Raw genomic sequence first — 11,323 nt, forward strand, 5'->3', positions numbered from 1 at the left:
GCACATAGCTCCATGATTTACACCCTGTGGGGCCCTAGGCAAAATACCGGTTTGTGCCCTCCTCCCTTCAACAATCCATGGTACTATATATTTGTGCTGATTGCTGACAGCAGGTGTCACTGACGGCCAATTACAGGGGATGAAACCTTTTTATTTGTCCAAACATTTGTAATCCAAACAAAGACCCTCAAAGGGGCTTTTGGCTTTTGGGGGCGGGTCAATGTGATGTCATGACATCAGGCGGTAGTCACGTAATATTCCTCTGGGAATATTTTGGACAGCCAGGATATATATATGGGACCCCTTGGGACCAAGGTTGCCGACCCTCCCGCATTTAGCGGGAGTATCCCGTTTTTTGTTCCTTCCTCCCGGTATCCCGGAAATGTGTGGGATCCACTCGGTTTTTTAGCCCGCCTGGCAAAATAAAAAGTGACTGCGCATGCACAAGTCACGAAGTGCCTGGGCAGACGTCGCGGCTGTCCGGCCGGGGATCTGTCGGCAGTGTCTACAGCGGCAGCACAGCAAGGGGCAGCCATGGGAGCAGGAGCAGCAGAGGGAGCGTCACAAGCAGCAGAAGGCAGCGCGGCAGATGAGATGGTAATATAGCGGCTGGCTGCTTCGTGCTTCCCTCCTGCTTCTCTCCCTCTGCTCCCCACTATTTTTTCTTTAATAGGGTTCCTTTAAAAAGTGCTACGGTACTATCTCAAAATGTAATTTCTATGGCTCCGCCCATGGCCACGCCCCATTTTTGTGCTGTAAATGGGGCGGGGCCATGGGCGGGCTATCCAAATTACATTTGAGAGCTCCCTCGCCCCCTAATTAGCTGCCCTCTCCCTTGTCTCCCACATAGGGGAGATGAAAAGTCGGCAAGTATGCTTGGGACCTGCTGGGCAGGCGCCTATTTTGCCTTGTTAAAAATCCACCTCTGTGCCCACATGTTACGTGACATAAAACACAAGAAGTCTCAGACTTGTACATATATGTGCACATATTCTAAGGCTGGATGTGTTTACTAACAATACATCATAACCCTGACAGATCGGTTCCTGACATCCAGAGCGCCGCGGCCCCCAACGCAGTGTCTGACGCAGCTCAGCAATCCTTAGTCACCATTCTTCTAGGAATGATAACTGTGTAATGTGTATACAGGAATAACACAACATGGATCATTCCTCTAGTCCAGCGGTTCTCAAACTGTGGGTCCTGACCCCAAAGTGGGTCCCGACCTTCTCAGCATGGGGTCAGGCTGATGACTTTTTAATCTCAGTCAGTGGTTTAAGGAGTCTGAAAGGTCTGTTGAATTGTCTGTTATTTTAGACTCCTCCCATCATTTTGGGCCTCCACAATGCTGCCATGTATGTGCTGTCTGCTGACTACACATGTGATGTGATCACCTTTTGCAGTAACTTGCTGGGGTCCTATCAGTATTTTTATGGTCTGATGGGGTCCCACAGCAAAATAGTTTGAGGACCCCTGTACTAGTCTGTCAGTGGTGTCCTTAGCGTAAGCCGGGTACACACCTGAGCGGATGAGATTCATTCTGACATTGCCTCTACACATTGAAGTGATGTAGTGACGTATGGGACGATCGCTTTTCTATCCTTCATTAACGTACATAGAACCATAGAATTTGACGGCAGATAAGAACCATTTGGCCCATCTAGTCTGCCCCTTTTTTTACCCTTCAGGTAATCTCAACCCTTTTTAATCCTTATTTCTTTGTAAGGATATCAATATGCCTATCCCAAGCATGTTTAAATTGTTTTACTGTCTTAGCCTCTACCACCTCTGATGGGAGGCTATTCCACTTATCCACTACCTGTTCTGTGAAGTCATTTTTTCTAACATTTCCCCTGATCTACCTCCCTCCAGTTTCAGTGCATGTCCTCGTGTTTTATTACTTCCTTTCCTTTGAAGAAGATTTCCCTCCTGTACTATGTTAAAACCCTTGATATATTTGAAGATTTCTATCATGTCCCCCCTTTCCCTTCTCTGCTCTTTTAGTCTATCCAGGTAAGTTTTGTGATGTAGGCCATGCACCATTTTAGTTGCCCTTCTTTGTACACTCTCCAATGTATTTATATCCTTCTGAAGATATGGTCTTCAGAACTGGACACAGTATTCCAGATGAGGCCGTACCAATGACCTATACAGTGGCATTATTACGTCTTTTTTTCTGCTACTGATTCCTCTCCCTATGCAACCAAGCATCTGACTAGCCTTCCTCATTGCTTTGTTACATTGCTTTCCTGCCTTTAAGTCACTTGAAATAGTGACTCCTAGATCCCTTTCCTCCTCAGCAGTTTCCATTATAGTACCCTTGATACTATATTGAGCAGGGTTGCCGACCCTCCCGGAATTTCCGGGATTCTCCCGAAAATCGGGTCTCCCTCCCGGCCCCCCCGGAAGGGTGGGCAACCCTCCTGGATTCAGGGGGGACCCCCACTGTTCCCCGGATCGCGGCATTAAAATGCCGCAATCCTTGGGTCTCAGAGGAGGGGGCGGAGCTAAAACGACACAATCGCGTCATTTTAGCCCCGCCCCCTCCACAGAGATCCATGAATTTGCTGGTTTTACCATCATGAGGGTGGGGCTTAGCAATGTCACTCGTAAGCCCCGCCCCCTGCGTGACTGCTGAAACTCTCCTCTCTGGGCTTCCCCCGGAGAGGAGAATAATAAAGTCGGCAACCCTGATATTGAGCCTTTGGGTTTTTGAGTCCCAAGTGCATAATTTAGCATTTTTTAGCATTAAACTGTAGTTGCCATGCTCTTGACCAATTCTCAAGTTTACTTAGATCATCAGTCATTTGATTTACCCCTCCTTGGTGTACATGGTGTCGCTAGGTTTAATGTGGAATATCCATACGACCGGACATCATATCACCCAGTGGGTTCCTGGCCTTAGCTCTGAGCTCAAATCAATGTAACAAAATATAAATCATCGATTCATCTTTTACCTACAGGGGGCACCCATAAAGTGGCAGCCTGATGTCTTCTACCATGCACAGGAATCCAGAATGCAGCAAACCAGGCCATGGGGGAAATTTACTATGATCGAATGACTAAATCAATTACCGGCTATAAATTTGCTAATTTACTAAGCTGAAAATTAGAGATGTGCAGGCTCTGATTTACTCTGATTTCAAAGCAGGATCTTATTGGCTATCAAATGTAAACAACTGTCATGTGATTTGGGATAGCCAATAAGATCCTGCTTTGAAATCAGAGTAAATCAGAACCTGCACATCTCTACGGAAAATACGTGTATGTGTGTAATCTGTTTTACAAATTATATATTCATTGGTCATTTTTTTTTTTTACGAATGAATACACCATCGAAAGAATGCGTACATATTTCACCATTCACTTGAATGGCAAACCCAAATTTACTATCAGGTCGTACGCTGAATACGGCCGGTAATTCTGCATAAAATACACCTGGAATATACTGATTCTCCAGGCATATTGCGTACCTTCCAACTTTCTCTGTCCCTGCAGCTTCAGAATGGGAATAATCGCTGCACAATGGGAGTAATCACTGCAGAATGGGGGTAATCGCTGCATAATGGGAATAATCACTGAAGAATGGGAATAATCACTACAGAATGGGAGTTATCACTGCAGAATGGAAGTAATCACTGCAGGATGGGGGTAATCACTGCAGAATGGGAATAATCACTGAAGAATGGGGGTAATCACTGCAGAATTGGAGTAATCAGTGCAGAATCGGAGTAATCAGTAAAGAATAGGAGTAATCACTAAAGAATGCGAATAATCACTTCAGAATGGGAGTAATCACTGCAGAATGGGGAGTAATCACTGCAGAATAAGAGTACTACATGCAGAATGGGAGTAATCACTACAGAATGGGAGTAGTCAATGCAGAATGGGAGTAATCACTGCAGAATGGGAGTAATCATTGCAGAATGGGAGTAATCATTGCAGAATGGAAATAATCACTGCAGAATAGGAGTAGTCAATGCAGAATGGGAGTAGTCAATGCAGAATGGGAGTAATCACTGCAGATTGGGAGTAATCTCTGCAGAATGGGAGTAATCACTGAAGAATAAGAGTAATAAATGCAGAATGGGAGTAATCACTGCAGATTGGCAGTCATCTCTGCAGAATGGGAATAATAACTTCATAATGGGAGTAGATAATGCAGAATGGGAGTAGTCAATGCAGAATGGGAGTAATCACTGCAGAATGGGGTAATCTCTGCAGAATGGGGGTAATTTTTACTGAATGGGGGTAATCACTACAGAATGGCAGTAATCTCTGCAGAAGGAAAGTAATCAGTGCAGAATGGGAAAAATCTCTGCAGAATGGGGGTAATCTCTGCAGAATGGGAGTAATCACTGCAAAATGGGGGTAATCACAGCAGAATCTGAGTAATCAGTGCAGAATCTGAGTAATCACTGCAGAATCTGAGTAATCACTACAGAATGGGAATAATAACTTCAGAATGGGAGTAATCACTGCAGAATGGGAGTAGTCAATGCAGAATGGGAGTAATCATTGCTGAATTGGAGCAATCGCTGCAGAGTGGGAGTAATCACTGCAGAGTGGGAGTAATCTCTGCAGAATGGGAGTAATCACTGAAGAATAAGAGTAATAAATGCAGAATGGGGGTAATCACTACAGAATGGGAATAATAACTTCAGAATGGGAGTAATCACTGTAGAATGGGAGTAATCATTGCAGGATCGGAGTAATAACTGCAGAAGGTGAGTAATCACTACAGAATGGGTATAATAACTTCAGAACGGGGGTAATCACTGCAGAATGGGAGTAGTCAATGCAGAATGGGAGTAATCATTGCTGAATTGGAGCAATCGCAGCAGAGTGGGAGTAATCACTGCAGAGTGGGAATTATCACTGCAGAATGAGGGTAATCACTGCAAAATGGGAGTAATCTCTGCAAAATGGGACTAATCTCTGCAGAATGAGGGTAATCACTGCAGAATGGGAGTAATCTCTGCAGAATGGAGGTACTCTCTGCAAAATGGGAGTAATCTCTGCAGAATGGGAGTAATTGCTGCAGAATGGGAACAATCACTGTAGAATGGGAGTAATTATTATTACTATTATAATTTTATTTATAAGACGCCACAAGTGTTTTGCAGCGCCGTACAAAGGAACAGTACAGGGAGACAAAAATTGGCATAACATTGAATAAATAACAAAAATAGAGTACAAATAAAGAGCGCCACAGTTCAATACATATTACAGCTTATATATAAGTAGTGAGGACTCAATCAACATACTGTAAGAGGCTTGAGGCCAATTATGGAGATGAGTATGCGGACGAAGATGGTCACTGAGTGTTGGAGTATAGGAGAGCTGTGAGTGACATGTGAAGAGAAGTGGGCTTTGACAACAGGAGGGAAGAGAGCCCTGCTCGGAGGAGTTTACAATCTAGTAGGAAGGGGAGACAGACAGATTACAAGAGGTGCAAGCAAGTGGGTGGTGGCTAGATAGTAGGATGTAAACAGGCAAGGGTTCGGAGAACAAGCCTCAGGACTAGTTTATGCAGTGGAAGGGTACGCTTTGATGAATAGGTGAGTTTTCAGTGCCTGTTTGAAGCTTTGCAAGATCGGGGAGATTCTAATACCCCTTTTACACCAAAAACCCTGGTCGGACCCTGGTCATTGAATGCTGGAGTATCCAGGGTCTGGCCCTGCTTACACAGCACTTTGACCTGGGTCGGACCTGAGTCTGCACCATTTACACTGAACCTGGGTCAGCCCTGCCTTAAATAATATATATATATATATAATATTTATATATATATATATATATATATATATATATATATATATATATATATATATATATATAACAAGCAGATATGGTGGCACTCGGGTCCCCAATAATAATGACACCAGTCAGGAGTAGTCTAACGACCTTTCATTTCACAAAAAGGTGCTCACCTTATACCCCTCCGGTGGTCACAGGGCAGCGTCATCCAGGGGTGTCATCCCGTCCGTCCGGTAGCGTGCGTCGCCGGTCTGACGTCACCGCGCACTATGCACTAGGTAGTGGGGCCGGTCATCTGACCTTCCCACGTTCTCAGCCCTGTCTGATGGCGTCACCGCGCTCGGTCACGCACCTTGAAGTTAATTGGATCCTGCGCCTGGTGGGCTGTGTCCTGTAACCGTGGAGACGAACATAAATAAATACAAAAAAAAACAGAAATACACATACACGCAGGAAAACAATGGTACAGAGTTTTGCACATAATGCAGTTGAATATACTTAGTGATAAAATTATTGGCAACATACATGTTGGACAATTGTTGTTTGCATGTCGCATCAATGAAACTATTTATATATAATGTCACACTGATGTCACTGGATCAAAGCTATAATGTTAAAATATCGCTGTAACAATTTAAATGGTTCAAAAATACCTATGGGCATAGTATTAATCTTATCTCTTTAGAGACAATCGATGATGGTACTTGTTGTCCCTATGAAAAACATGACAATGGAACCATTTCATTTAATCCTTTTGGATGGAGCACGTTCAATCGATGAATCCGACGTGCTTCACATCTCAAAAAGGCCGCACTCCGATGCCCCGCCATGCGCTCTTTAAATTTCCTTGTGGTCTTACCTATATAGGTAAGGCCACAAGGACAAATGATTTGATACACCACATGACTACTCTCACAAGTCAAGTGGTGTCTAATCTGATATACATTCCCGTCATGCGGGTGATGGAATTTGTCACCAGTAATGAGAAATTTGCATGTAGTGCATGCACATTTGAAACAACCCCATCGTTTCTGATTGTAGCACTCCTTTCCCTGCAATATCGGATTTGACTAACATGTCCTTCAAATTCTTCGGTCTGGAAAAGCATGGCATCAATTTCGTTTGTTCCAGGCCTAAGGAAGGATCAGATTGAATGATCCGCCAGTTTGCTTTAGCTGATTTGTTGATTTTTTCTGTGTGTACGTTATATTGACAGACCCATGGTATAACTTGCATCTTGGTGTCATCCTTTTTGTTGCTCATCAATAATTGTTCCCGTGTTTTGGATAACGCTTTGGCTTTGGTATATATATATATATATATATATATATATATATATATACAATTTATGTGGGTTATGCCGCACTCGCTTCCAGAGAATAAATCTGTGCCAGGTTAATAGTATTATAGTTCCATATCCGAGTAATGCATTCACAAGTCCTCAGACAAACCAGCACCAGTAAACGTTTTGCAAATAAAATTATTTTATAATCCATGAAGAGGATCCATTTTCAAAAGCCAAAGTCCCAACATCACATGGCAATAACAGTTTGAGAAAGCACTCTCAGGTATACATTACGTATCCGGCTTCACTGGCCTCAGAGAGGATCCCTTGAGGACTGTACATTCGCCGCAGGGACTTCGCGGCTGCGGGGGGGATGATGTGCGCCGCTGCTGTACCTCTCCCCGCAGCCGCGAAGTCCCTGCGGCGAATGTACAGTCAGTGGCGGGGGTCCCTCTGGCGCATGGGAACTAGTACTAGTTCCCATGCGCTGGAGGGACCGCTGACACTGACTGTCCAATCGCTGCAGGGACCGGCTGCCGGGGGATGGTACAGCAGCGGCGCACATCATCCCCTCCGCTGAGCTCCGACCGCAGGCTGACAGGACAGGTCAGCCGCAGGGACCCTCCTCCTCCCGCAGCAGCTGGGCACATCTTCCCCAGCGCTGCACGCTGTGGACCCGCTGCGGGTGCCTGCACCCACAGTGGGACCATTTACACCGCCATTTACACGGGTCCTATCCGGGTTCTACCAAGAGGACCCGTGTAAATGGACACGGATATACCCCATTTACACCACCGATGATCCGGGTCTGACCCGCAGCTGACCCCGATTTTTCGGCAGTGTAAAAGGGGTATTAATAGAGCGAGGGAGTGCGTTCCACTGAAGGGGTGCAGCACGGGCAAAGTCCTGTACTCTAGCGTGAGAAGCAGTGATCAGGGTGGAGGAGAGACGACAGTCGTCGGCCGACCGTAGAGGGCGGGAGGGTGTATAAATGGAGATGAGGTTAGAAATATATGGAGCAATGGAATTAGAGATGGTCCTGTATGTGAGGTGTTTGAAGAGGATTCTGTAGGGGAATGGAAGCCAGTGCAGAGCGGCGGGAGTAATCACTGCAGAATGCAAGTAATTATAGCAGAATGGGAGTAATCACTGCAGAATGCAAGTAATTATAGCAGAATGGGAGTAATCTCTGCAGAATGGGGGAAATCACTGCAGAATGGGAGTAATCACTTCAGAGTGAAGGTAATCACTGCAGAATGGGAGTAATCTCTGCAGAATGAGAGTAATAACTGCAGGGACTAGACTAGACTCCGGACCGCCGGACAGCTCATAAAAATCTGCAGTCCGGAGCTTGTAGGGTCCGGTCCGGGGGTGTCCTATCCGGGGGGTGTCTTGTCCGGGGGGGGGGTCCCTGTGATAGCTATCAACAGGGACATGGGGGAGGGGAGATTACAGCCTCCCGGGGTGGTCCGGACCGTCCGGTTTTTGCTACATGCCCGGACCATACAGGGAGGCTTTATTCTACCACTCCTCCTCTACTGTGACAGGTGTGACAGGCAGCACCCCTGGACAGGACACCCCCGGACAGGACACCCCCCGGACCGGAGGCTACAAGCTACAAAATGCAGAGTTTGATGTCCGGTCCGGCGGTTTTGTCCTGGTCCAGTTTTCACCCATACCCATCACTGCAAAATGGGAGTAATTACTGCAGAATGGACACAATCACTGCAAAATATGTGAAATCACTTCAGAATGAGGGTAATCAGTGCAGAATGGGAGTAATCACTGCAAAATAGGAGTAATCACCGCAGAATGGGAGTTATCGCTGAAGAATGGGGGTGATCCAGGGCCGTCTTTTCATATGGGCTTAATGGGCACTTGCCCAGGGGCCCCAGGTGTATCAGGGCCGTATGCTGATAGCTGAGGGTCCCCTTTTTCCAGGGATACCAGAATTTTAAAAATCGGCCCTGGGGAACTGGAGATATCCAACTTCAAAGCAGCAGTCATATTTCTCAGGTTCTTTCTGGTGTAGAGTTTTTCTGAGAGTATATTCCAAAAGCTGGGACTCTCCCCTTTCTGTCGACACTAGCGGCTTATCTCTATCATACCCAGAACCAGAGATTTTAGCCTTCCAGCAGCCGGTCCCTGCTCCAGCTCCAAACGTCTGGTGTACAGTTTTATATTTTTGTCAATGGATTGCTCTGGCTCCTGATCTCTGATCCCCAAGTCCCCAGCACCTCCTGAAAGTTGGGACTCTAGGTTTTTATACTATTGAAGGCTAAGTGGCCCATTTATCATGATCGCATTTACAATGCGATCTGGGCGGAATATTACCGCCCAGGATCGCATTGTAAAATGCGATCATATCGGGGCAATGTTTCAATATTAAGGGAGCAGGGACAGGGCTCCTATAGGAGCCCGTCCCTGCGAAGCCCTAACCCGGAAGCCGGGAGGTCAGCGCATTCGCGGTTATGTGCTGACCCCCGCCGACCCCTCTTACCCTGCTCGGGCAGTGCAATGTGTAGCCATAGGCTACAATGGGCTATTGCCACATTACAATGGCGATAGCCCAGGGGTGCGATGCCGGGCTGCCCGATGTTGATACATCGGGCAGCTTCGCATCCCCCATAGAAACCTATGGGGGATGCGGCCGGCGGCGCTGCAGGGAGGAGATCCCTGCTGCGGTCCCCCTTTAATACATTTGGGGGATACTAAATATTAGCATTTTCGGGGATTTAACCGCAAATATTGCTTGATAAATGCGGCCCTAAGAAATTTATTTCCAGATAATGGCGATATCTGCAGTCAAACAAGCTGCCCTTCCACCGGAAAATGATGAATATTAAGCCCACTCCATTATCCAACTCTCCCCTGCGTATAAAACACCCCCTACCTCCCTGTAAGTCATTTACAAGGGACCCTTCATTCAGCTTAGTGCCCCCTTCCAGACGTTAATGTTCTCCCTCCCACCACCTGTGCAGTAGAGGAGTAATTAGCAGAAGTTACTGCTCCAGGTCCTACATGTTGAGTGGAAGATAGAGCACCCCCTGCCACCCGTGGGACATCAAAGCTGCTGCTTATAGCCCCCCCCCCCCCCCCCACTCCAAGGAGGGGAGAATGGGTAAGGGCCCCAGTGCATTGCTTTGCCCAGGGGCCCACGCTGCTGTTAAAACGGCCCTGCGGTGATCACGGCAGAATGGGATTAATCACTTCAGAATGGGAGTAATCGCTGCAGAATGGGAGTAATCACTGCAGAATCTGAATAATCACTTCAGAATGGGAGAAATTACTGCAGAATGGGAGTAATCACTGCAAAATGGGGGTAATCACTGCCGAATGGTAATAATCACTTCAGAATAGGCGTAATCTGCAGAATGGGAATAATCACTGCAGAATGGGAGTAATCACTGCAAAATGGGAAAAATCACTTCAGAATGGGATTACTCACTGCAGAATGGGAATAACTACTTCAGATTGGGAGTAATCACTGCAGAATGGGAGTAATCACTGCAGAATGGGAGTAACCCTTGCAGAATGGGAGTAATCACTGCAGGATGGGGGTGATCACTCTGGGATGGAAGTAATCTCTACGGAATGGGCGTAATCACTGCAATTGGGAGTAATCTCTGAAGAATGGAAGTAATAGGGAATAATCGCTGCAGATTGGGAGTAATTGCTGCAGAATGGGAGTAATCTTTGCAGAATGGGAGTAATCTCTGCAAAATGGGAGTAATCGCTGCAGAATGTGAATAATCACTGTAGAATGGGCGTAATCGGGAGTAATCGCTGCAGATTGGGAGTAATTGCTGCAGAATAGGAGTAATCACTGCAGATTGGGAGTAATCACTGTAGAATGGGAGTAATCGCTGCAGGCTGGGAGTAATTGCTGCAGAATGGGATTCATCTTTGCAGAATGGGAGTAATAGGGAGTAATCGCTGCAGATTGGGAGTAATTGCTGCAAAATGAGAGTAATCGCTGCAGAATGGAAATAATCACTGTAGAATGGGAGTAATAGGGAGTAATCGCTGCAGGTTGGGAGTAATTGCTGCAGAATGGGATTAATCTTTGCAGAATGGGAGTAATCACTGCCGAATGGGATTAATCTTTGCAGAATGGGAGTAATCTCTGCAGAATGGGAGTAATCACTGCACAATGGGAGTAATCTTTGCAGAATGGGAATAATCGCTGCAGAATGGGAGTAATCGCTGCAGAATGGGAGTAATCATTGCAGAATGGGAATAATCGCTGCAGAATGGGAGTAATCATTGCAGAATGGG

Source organism: Crinia signifera, chromosome 8 (assembly GCF_055691185.1).
Source record: "Crinia signifera chromosome 8, ASM5569118v1, whole genome shotgun sequence".
In the NCBI taxonomy this organism is placed as follows: Eukaryota; Metazoa; Chordata; class Amphibia; order Anura; family Myobatrachidae; genus Crinia; species Crinia signifera.